At 55.2% G+C, this 11,150-nt stretch overlaps 1 pseudogene; it reads right to left on the bottom strand.

Moving 5' to 3' along the window:
* Positions 1–4,859: 4,859 nt before the first annotated feature.
* Positions 4,860–6,804, bottom strand: LOC128050532 (GTPase HRas-like; annotated as a pseudogene).
* Positions 6,805–11,150: the final 4,346 nt, after the last annotated feature.

Genomic DNA, 11,150 nt, shown 5'->3' with positions numbered 1-11,150 from the left:
TGTCCCAGGAGGAATCAGCGCCAAGGATAAGCAAGGGAGGCCAGGCCGAGATCATCCCCAGGTAGACCATGGAACGCCACGTAAGGATGGTTACCAGTAGGAACAGGTACAGCCCAGGCGGGGAGCACAGTCAGCACACAGCAGGTGAGGCCCAGGTGGGCCATGCCAGCCCACATGGCCAGCAGGAGCAGGGATGCACTCACATTCCAGGTAGGAGTCACAGCGAAAGCTGAGCAGAGCAAGCCTGAGTGGACATCCTCCTCCCCAGGATGAGCGGGTATGGCTCAGGTGGGGGTCACCACAAATGGGACCAGGTGGCCCAGGCATGATCCTAGCCAGGTACGAGGTGAGGCCCAGGCAGATCCCACTGAGTCAGGCAGGCCTGGTGCTGTGCCCCTGGGATGCAGGGTGGGGAGTGGTCCTGCCCTGCCTTTCCTGGCATCTTTCAGCCCCCTCTGGCTTTTGGGCCATACAAGGAGGATGCGGGAACCAGGGAAGGATACGGATCTCTCACTGTACAGTGTCGCCAACAGGCTAGGTTCCTTGCTGTGAGTCACTGGGATGCCCCTCTTTCCCATCCTGGGGGTGGGTTTCCATAAGAAGAAACATCCCAGAGGTGTCAAGAACAGGAGTGACTGCTGGTGGCCATGGCAGGCCATGGGCTGATGAATCCAAGAGCAGAGGTGGGCTCCGGGGGGTCCTCCACGCACATCTGGCTCTTGCAGGAGGTGGGCTACTTCCAGGGCATGAGTGAGGTCGTGGCCGTCCTACTGATGTTCCTGAACGAGGACGACACCTTCTGGAGGTTGTTCCAGCTGATGACTGATGAGAAGCACATCATGCGCAGTAGGTGCCTGCTGAGGACAGCTGGGCAAGCCTGAGGATCCAGGGTCTCTTTGCAGGGGGGCTGGTGGGGACCCTGGCCCAGGACAGCTCCCCATCAGCAAAGGGCACTGGTTCCCCACGCTGCCCTTTGGGTTCTGGAACCTCAGCCCTCAGTCCCAGCCTCATGCAGACCACTCTCCCTTCCTTCCCTGCTGGTCCTTCTGCCTCAAGCCTGCCATCCACCAGGCACCCCGCAAGCCCATGGCCACATGAAGCCCAGGCAGCAACACCACCTCCTCTGCCCCCAGCCTGGTTGCAGAGGCCAGGAGATGGCCAGGCACACACCCCCATCTCCCCTGGGGGCCACACTCGCTGCCCCTCCATACCAGGCCTGCCATCCCCCACTGTGCCTGCTGTGGGGACAGCATGCCGGGGCCAGATGCCTCCCCACCCCTCTGCCCAGGGCACCAGCTGAGCTGGGCATCCAGGAGCAGGGCCTCTGCCCTGGCCTCACAGGCTGTCCTCCCTGGGAAGAGCATGTCCAGCCAGGGCTCAAGAGGGCCCCACAGGCAGGGGTCACCACTGGGGCTCCTGTGGTACTCCACTCCCCTCTGGGCAAGGCTCTGACTTGTGGGGGTCTGGGGGCTCCTCAGGCTTCATCCCTGGATTCCTGACATTGCTAAGATTCCAGGCCCATCACAGGCACATTCTCGGCAGAGCCCTCCCCAAGTTGAAGGGACATGTGGTGAGTACAGCTGTTGCCCCGCCCAGAGGTGCTGTCCCATGGCCACTGCAGGGACTTGGCTTCCTGCAGGCTTCACTCACCTTCTCCTGGGGGCGGCCAGGGGTGAGCTCGGGCTGAGCAGGCCCATGGACCTGCTCAGCATGTCCACCACCCCTGAGGGTGGCTGTACAGGGCCCTCAAGTAGGGAGGTTTCCGGCAGAGCAGGCAGGCCCTGAGCACCCCCTGCCCTGCTTTAGAGCAGATGTCTGTGGGGATTTACACATCCACGTGGTTCATGCAGTGCTTCATCAACCAGGTAAGGCTGCCCAGGGACGCTGAGTTCCAAGGCCTCCCTGTCCCCCACTCCTGATGCCCAGGGAGGGACAAACCCCACCCTCAGATATGCCAAGACCCTCTTGAGGAGCCCTGAAGGGCAGCCCAGAGCCCTCCTGGTGGGCCCAGGGCACCTTGAAGTCCCAGGGACCCGCCATTTCTGCCTGGCTCCCTTCGGGAAGGGTGGGTCAACCTGGGGTGCAGCCGAGCCACCATCGTGATCTGCTGAGGTGTCCCCACCAAGAGGGTTAGCTGGTGTGCTGTCAGGCCCTAAGGACCCTGAGAGACCTGGTGGGAGCACCTTTGTCCAGCCAGATGAGCAGCTCTGGGACCTTGTCTGATGAACGGTGGGACTGCAGGGACCAGAGGCAGATGGGGCTTCTAACCCTGTGCTGGGACTCCCTTGCCCTGCTCAAATGGCTCCTCCCATGCCCACGGTCCCCAAGAGCCCCCTTTCCGCTGACCCTGAGGCTCTGGGATGCCTCCGTCCTGGAGGGTGGGCACACGCTCACAGCCATGGTCTCCACCGTCCTCAAGGTGCACAGGAGGAAGCGGGCCTTAGCGTGGAGCACAGGCCATGGAGGAGGGAGTGCCAGCCGCATGAAGGCGGTCTGGGTGCCCTGTGGTGAGCGCCCCTGGCTGGGGCACTCCCTGGGGCTCTGTCAGGACAGATGGACCCCCAGGGGTGGCGCACATCGGAACACAGCCACCCCTCCCCCATGGGAGGACCCCCAGGGTGAGGGGTTGAGCCTTCCCTGTGGGTCCCCCAATGGCCTGATGGCACCACCACCCCTAGAGCGCCTCCTGATGCTGTCCCTGGAAGGCTGCAGGAGTTCCTGCAGGACGTGCTGTCCCAGGCCGGGGCCCTGGAGGACGGCGCAGTGTGCATGCAGCTGCAGACCTCCATGGCTGAGCTACCTAGGATGAAGTATGAGCTGCCCCTGCCCAAGTGGGCTCAGCCCTGGTCTCCCCATGAGTCACCCTCTCAGGCAGTAAGGGGTGGGCGAGTCCCGGGCTTTCCCCTTACCCCCGGCCATTTACTCTTCTGGGTGGCCACCACAGAGCCCAGAGATTGGCGGCCTAGAGGGCTGTTCTCACAGCTGGGCCACCTCTGCCATGCCTGGCCCCACGGGCCCACCTTGTGCAGACCACAGCGATACAATTCCCTCCCAAACTTCCCAGTAATCTGTGAGGCCCCAGGCAGGTGGCCCCCAGACCTCGGCTTTGAGCCGGAATGCTGAGTCCCTTCCTCTGCAGTCCCTGCCTGGGCCACCCCCAGGGCCACACGACAGGCCTGATTCCGTGACCCCGCTGAGGCCCCGGCAACCAGCTCCACCCAGCCTGCTGAAGACGGCGCCACTGGGCCCAGGACACCCCTCCTGCCCTGAGGCAGCTGAAGCCAGCATCCCTCCCATGAGTGACCAGCACAGCCATGATGGAGCCAGGACAGCACCCCAAGAGCTGCGTCAAGACCCCACACAACCGCATGACCCCCTGAGCTCTGTGTCCATAGGGAGCCTGGACATTCAGGGGCCTCCAGAGGATGAGGTGACTGTGAGCACAGGGACCCCGAGGCTCCCAGGGACCCCGAGGTCCCCAGAAGCCAGCAGCATGCCCTGCTTTTTCACACTGAGCTTCTTGGAGGATGGACCCTACCCCTACCCCCATATAACACAAGTCCCTGACTCCAAAGGGCCTGAATTTGGGTTCCAGGAGGGCAGAGGCTGTGTGAGCACCCCCCAGCCTGGACTGTGACTAAAGGGGCTGCCCCAGCCAGTCAGGAACGCTGGCTCAAGGCAAGGCGAGCCCTCTCGGAGCTGTGTGTGGTCTCCTACAGCCTGAGCATGCCCCACAAGGTCCCTTCGGTGACCTGAGGAGCCTCTGGGAGCAACAGGCCACCTCCACCCTCACACGCATAAGGAGGTGGGGCTAGAGCAGAGGGTGCTGCTGTTTGGGCCGATACAACACACTGTGTCCAAGTCAGTGACTGCCTTTTGGGGCCCCTAAATCTCAGCAAATACAGCCCCACCTGGGGTCCAACTGGGTTCCCTGCCCCCCCAGCCATTCGCTATGAAGGTCTCCCTCCAGGGGACAGGCAGACTTTGGTTTCAGTTTCCCCCCTTGCTGGTTAAAGGTTAATACATTTTCGTGCATTAAGTACTAGACTGGCTGGTTCTTGTAGCACCTAGACGTCTCCGAAGGATGCTCTCAGGGCCCCCAGAGGCAAAGGGGGCACCAGCTGGACAAAACTGAGGTTCCCAGCTGCCTTGTGGGAGGCTACAGGCACTGCAGACTCTGAGCTTCAGCCAAACCCCAGGATCAAGACCATCGGATGATTGACTGTGACTCAGCCTGTGCCCGGTGGGCCAGGGCTGGGCTCCAGGAGAGCAACAGCTGGCGGGCAGGGAGCATCAGTTCAGTCACTCTGTCCACCAACCTGGGCTGGCCAGGCTCCAGTGGCATTTCCTTTCTTCCCTGCCTCCTCCTCCCCACACCCACCTCACACACCCCCTCCCACATCACACTGGACATCTCCGTGCCCCCTCCACACCTGTCAGGAGCAGCACCTGAGCTCAGGCAGCCTAGGGCCCCCTCCTCGGGCGGCGTGCTGCCGGATCTTGCGCACCAGTGGAAGGAAGAGGGCACCGGCTCAAGGGGAACACTGCCTCCGCCTTGAGCAGAATCCCAGATCCTTCCCCATTCACCCCACAAATGGGAAGCTGGGTCCTGCTTGTATCAGGCTCCAGGGGCACCCTACTGGAATACATGTCCTCAGCAGCCCTCCCACTGCCCACTGTGGGGTCAGAGCTGACGGGGACCTTGGGGCGCTCTGGGGGCACATGGGCCAGGGCCAAAGGGTCACCGCTCCTGCTTGGCTCAGGGCAGCTCTCTCTGGGGACCTCCACCTCCCCCGGGAGCTGTGCCGGCCCAGACCCGGGTCCTGGACTCCCTCGCTGCCCCTGCCTCCTGGGGAGACTCACAGCTTGAGGGGCTGCTGGTTCACGGGAATCGCAGTGGGTTCCAGGGGTTCCCTTAGCTGGAGCCAGAGGTCGAGCAGCTGCCCTGGATGGAGGGAGAAGGGGCCCTGAGTGTGTTCCCAGGTAGTGGGGGTGGCACAGGGCCCTGGCTGGATGGGGGGCAGGGAGGGGGGCTTCCACCTGGTGCATCTGGGCCAACACATCACTGCAGGGGACACTGCAGTTTGGGGTGAGGTTCTGGCCTGCTGAGGCTCCACGGTACCATGACCAGGTCACACTTGTTACCACCAGCACCACAGGTATGCCATCTGAGTCCTTCACCCACTTGATCTGCTCCCTACAAGGGGGAAGGCGTGATCCAGTGGGCAGGCTGTGGGCTGGGCTGCACGTGGGGCCACAGAGAGAGGACAGGAAGCCCCTGAAGGCCAGTGGTCAGCTCGCCAGGGCTGGTGGATGCCCTTGAAGGACTCGGTATCGCTGATGCAAGCACCCAGGGGAAAGCCCTCCCTGGTGCTCATGTACTGGTCTCCATGACGCTGACTCTCCTGGCCTGCTGTGTCCAGTAGGCAGGTCTCCCCATCAGTGACCACTTGCTTCCAGTAGGAGCTTAGAGGCAGCCAGCCTTCGTAGGAGGGGACCTTCCCTCGCTCCTCTTGTGCCCCCAGGACCTAGACAAGGGGACCCCTCCTGCAAAGCGAGTGGAGGACAAGCCCCTGTCAGGAGCCAGGCTGTGGACGAAAGTCGGCTCACCTGCATGGTGGCGTTGTCGTCCACAGGGTGGTTCTCGATGAGCTGGATGGTCAGGGCGCTCTTCCTCATACCATGGTGCCCACCACCACGAGCTTATCCCCTGTCACCACTCCTCAAGGGGCCCCAACACCAGGCACTGCAGGGGCTTCCTGTCCCACTGACCGAGGAAACCCTACTCGCACGCCCACTGAGCTCCTGGGGCCAGGCTGCTCGGCCCAGGCCTGTCTTCTGAACCAGGCATAGCAGCAAGAATGGCGGCCCAGGGGCTTCCCTGGTGGTCTAGTGGTTAAGAATCTGCCTTGCAATGCAGGGGACAAGGGTTTGCTCTGGAGAAACTAAGCCCCACGCCACAACTACTGAGCCGATAAGCCTCGAGGGAAGATCCAACATAATGCGATGAAGACGCAACATGCCGCAGCTGAGACTCAACGCAGCCAAAGAAATAAATATGCTGAGGCAGTCTGAGCATGGATTGGAAAAGTTTCCAGGTACAGAGCATTTCATAAGGGAGGGTGTTGATTAAGAACCAAGAGCAGAGCTGAAGAGGGCGCAGCAGGCCAAACTCCTGACAGCAGGGAGAGTCAAGAGTTTTCATGCGTTAACAGCCAATTTTTATAGCCTCAGGACAAAATTGCTATGGAAGGTTGGCATTAGGTGATTGGTTGGGGCACTGTAGGGTGTTTGCTAGAGTGGGCCTTTTTGTCTAACTGGGAGTCGGGAAGCTTGTTCGTGATGATCGGGGGGCTTTTGGCAAGGGTTACAAAGGGGCTCAGTTAGTTTCGGAGGTGACCTTGGTTCTGGGCTCTGCTTCTGTGGCCTAGGGGCAGAACTCAACAAAATATTTTTTAACAAAATGAGGGGAAAAAATGAATGGTGACCCAGCCGCTCACCTGCAGCACCTCCAGCCCAGAGGTGTGAGGGGACTCCTACCTCCAGCTACACTTAATGAGAGGAGCCAGCCCCTCAAAGGCAGGGCTGACAGTTGAGAATATTCCCCCAAGCATGCACCTGAATTAGAAGCTGCTGGGGAGGCAAAGAACTGAAACTGGAGGCACTGTGGGCCCAAGGTTATCAGCACCCTCTGGAGAACAGGCCTTGCCACAGTGGCAGGCACAGCAGTGTGTCTGGACAGGATTGACAGCTGACAACCGGCTCCAGGCCCCCCCCCCCGCCCCCGCTCCCACCCCTGGGCATGTTGGTGCATTTGGAAAGTGTTCACTGAGCACCTACTGGTGCCAGGGGTTGTTCCAGGCACAGGGTGACAGTCAGACAGAAAGAACCCCTGCCTTGGCAGACTTGGGCTAGCTCCAAGGAAAACAAATCCACGTAAAAGAAAATAAAGGGAAACCTGTGAGGCCCCCTTGCCAGAAGAACTTTGGAGAATGTGAGGCAGGTGAGGAGGCAGACAGGTGGGGGCCAGGGCTCCAGGAAGCAGAAACTTATCACAGGAAAAGACCCAAAGGAGGTGTGGGAGCCAGGGCAGAGAAGAGAAAGAAAAGGCCCCTATCTGGGGTGTCCCCAGTTTTTGGTGCTTAAAGAAGGGATGCCCTTGTGGGGACAGTGGGCAGTGACACTCTGAACCCCAGGTTCTCCTGGTGTGGGTGACGGCCACCAGATGTCCAAGCTTTTTGGAGGGATCCTTGGGGATCTGGTGTGTGGGAGATCCTGCCTATCACCATGATCACGCGAGGGCCTGCACTTGGGGGCACCTAGCGCACTTGTGCAACCCGAGAAGATAGCACCTGGGACCTGGAGCCTTGAGGAGGTGGCCCACGCGAGGCACGCGGATCCGCCGCCTACGGCTCACCAGCGCCACCTTGTGCTCGCGTAGTAGAGGAGCTAAGATTCCACATGCCTCTCCAGGGGAAAAAAGCGAAACATAAAACAGAAGCAAATGTACCAAATTCAATAAAGACTTTTACAAGGGCCCACACCCAGAGAAATTTTAAGAGACTTCCCCTGTGGCCTGTGGCCTTCGCAAGTGGCACAGTGGTAAAGAATCCCCCTGCCAATGCAGGAGATGTAAGAGACACAGGTTCAATCCCTGAGTTGGGAAGATCTGGAGGAGGAAATGGCAACCCACTCCAGTATTCTTGCCTGGAAAATTCCATGGACAGAGGAGCCTGGTGGCCTACAGACCATGCGGTCGCAAACAGTCAGACACGATTGAGCACACACACACCTAGTGGTCCACAGGCTGGAACTCCGAGCTCCCAGTGCGGAGTTTCTGGGTTCTATCCCTGGTCAGGGAACTAGATCCCACATGCCACAGTTAAAAGTTCAAAGGCCGAAACCAAGACCCTGTGCAGCTAAATAAAATTTTTAAATACTTTTTAAAAATTAATAAATAAATCTTAAGAAAAGAGAGGACTGGAAAATGTTCCTATATCAGCCGTGTTTCTTTGGATCCTAGAGACAAGCACACACAGGCTCCAGGCTCTGTACATGCCAAGTCACTTCAGTCGTGTCCAGCTCTTTGTGATCCTGAAGACTGTAGCCGGCCAGGCTCCTCTGTCCATGAGATTCTCCAGGCAAAAATACTAGTGGGTTGCCATGCCCTCCTCCAGGGGATCTTTCCATCCCAGAGATGGACCTGGGTCTCCTGCATTGCAGGAAGATTCTTTACCTTCTGAGCCACCGGGGAAGCCCAGGCTCTGTGGGCCTCCACTAACCGAGCACCTCCCCGGGCAGCCCTGTGTGTGGGGCTGCAGGTGAGGCAGGGAGCTGTGGTCTCTTCCTGGCCTGGGCAGACAGAGGGTGGGTTCCGAGCCTCCCTCCTCCACACTGAGCCCAACTGTGCGCAGTAATGGCCTACTAGGTACCAAGTGCTTTCTGATGTTGCTAACAACCTCGAGTAGGTTGTGCTCCTGTTTACAGAGAAAGAATCTGAGGGGTGGAGAAGGCACTTCACCTATCTCAGGTCAGTCCCAGATTCCCTGAGTGTAAAAGCTGAAATTCAAATACTTCTTTATTATTAGTCACCATGCTGTACATTACATTCCCATGACAGCTTTTTTAAAAATTGTTTTTATTATTTTTAGCTGCGCTGAGTCCTTGCTGCTGCAAGGGCTTTTATTTGTAGCAAGCAGGGCTTACTCTTAATTGCAGAGCACAGGCTTCTCATTGGGTCGGCTTCTCTTGTGAACTGGTCCTAGGGTGGGCTTCAGTAGGGGCTGCATGTGGGGTCAATAGTTGTGGTGTATGAGCTTAACTGCCCTGGGTCATGTGGAATCTTCCCAATATGTGATTAGTCACACAGTCATGTCTGACTCTTTGTGGCCCTTTCGACAATTCCCGCCAGACTCCTCCATCCTTGGAATTTTTCAGGCAAGAATACTGGAGTGGGTGGCCATTTCCTCCTCCATGGATCTTCCAGACCGAGGGATGGAATCCAGATCTCCTGTTTCCTGCATTGCAGGCGGATTCTGAACCACTGGACCACCAGGGAAGCCCCCATGACTGCTTTTATAACATGAAGATTGTACAGTTTAGCCCACTTCACTCATGTTTGTGCAACCCCCCAACCCCTTCCCCCTGGCAACCACTAACCTGTTCTCTGTACCAACACGCTAGATACTTTTTCCTTTATTTTCAAAGATTCCACATTTAAGTGAGATCGTATATTTGCCTCTTTCCTGACATTTCACTTAGCATAATACCTTCGAGCTCCGTCCATGTTGTTGCAGATGACAAGATTTCCTGTTTTAATGGCTAATATTCCTATCTATCTATATATATAATGTAATATATGGCATATCATCTTTATCTATTCTTCTACGGATGAGCACTATGAGCTTCCATACCTTGACTATTTTAAATAATGTTACCTTGAACATAAGGGCACATACATCTTTTCAATTGTTTTCCTTTTCTTTCTGTAAATACCTAGAAGTGGAATTTCTGGATCATATAGTAGTTCTATTTCTAATTTCTTAAAGAAACTTCATACTGTTTTCCTTAGTGACCACACCGATTTACACTCCCACCAACAGTGCCTTCAGATCCCTTTTCTCCACATTCTGGACAACACGTGCTATTTCTTTTTGACCATAGCCATTCTATAGGCGTGAGGTGTCATCTCCTTGAGGTTTAAAATACCATGTCCCTGATTAGCATACACCTTTTCATGTACCTATTGTTCTGTATGTGCTTATTGTTTCATGTACCATGTACTGTATGTCTAAGGAAAAACTTTCAGATTTTTCCGCCCATTTTTTAACGAGATTCGTTTTTGCTATTAAGTTATATGAGTTCTTTGCGTAGTTTAGATATTAAAGTGAAAGTGTTAGTCGTTCAGTCGTGTCCAACTCTGTGACCCCACGGACTGTAGCCCACCGGGTTCTTCCGTCCATGGGATTTTCCAGGCAAGAATACTGGAGTAGGGTGCCACTTCCTTCTCCAGGGGATCTTCCTGACCCAGAGATGGAACCTGGGTCCCTTAGCTTTGCAGGTGGAGCCTTTACTGTCTGAGCCACCATTAATTCCTCAGCAGATACATGATTTGCAAATATTTTCTCTCATTTCATAGATTGTCTTTTCATTTTGTTGATGTTTTCCTTTTCTGAGCACAAGTTTTTAGTTTGATATAGTCTCACTTGTTATTTCTTGTTGCCTTTGTTTGGTGCCAATTCAAAAATATTATCCCCAAGACTGATGTTAAAGAGCTGGCTATTGCCCATGTTCTCTTCTAGTTGTATGGTTTCAGGACTTATGTTTCAGTCTTTAATCCATTTTGAGTTAATTTTTGTGGATGGTGTAAGATAGTGTCCAGTCTTCCCAACACCATTTATTGAAGAGACTGTCCTTTCCCTATTGTATATTCTTGGCTCCTTTGTGGTAAATTAATTGACCATTTGTAAATAAACCTGTGGGTTTATTTCTGGGCTCTGTATTCTGTTCCATTGATCTGTTTCTGTACTGTTTTTGATTACAATAGCTTTGTAGTATGCAGTATTAAATCCAGGTTAAATCATGCAGTATGATAAATTCAGCTTTGTTCTTTCTCAAAATTACTTTGGCTATTTGGGATCTTATGTGGTTCTATGTAAGTTTCAGGACTGTTTGTTCTAGTTCTGTGAAAAATGTCATTCAAATTTTGGTAGGGATTACAGTTTTAACAATATTAATTCTTCTGTTGCTGAACCAAATGTAGAGTCACTCGCCCACACAAAGTAATGCCAACCTACTGATGCATCTTTGTGGTGAAGGAAAGTGCAGTGATTACTGCAGGGTCCCAAGCAAGGAGTTCAGGAAGCCAAATGTTTATCTTATTATTTACTTATTTGTTTGGTCATACTGCTGTGCCCCTTGCAGGATCTTAGTTCCCTGACTAGGGATTGAACCCAGGCCTAACGGAAGCTCAGAGTCCTAACCACCAGATCACCAGGGGATTACCCCAGGCAGCTAATGTTTAGAAGGCCTAAACACCAAGAAGGCTTTCAGGGAAAGATTTTTAAAGGTTAGGTGTATTGAACATTCTTCTGACTGATTAATTGGGAGTTGACATCATCAACCTTCTTACTAACTTCTTTCCCCTAGTG

The sequence above is a fragment of the Budorcas taxicolor genome, chromosome 7 (assembly GCF_023091745.1).
Source record: "Budorcas taxicolor isolate Tak-1 chromosome 7, Takin1.1, whole genome shotgun sequence".
In the NCBI taxonomy this organism is placed as follows: Eukaryota; Metazoa; Chordata; class Mammalia; order Artiodactyla; family Bovidae; genus Budorcas; species Budorcas taxicolor.
Note: the sequence above shows the minus strand (reverse complement) of the source record. Positions and strands in the feature narration are given on the sequence as shown.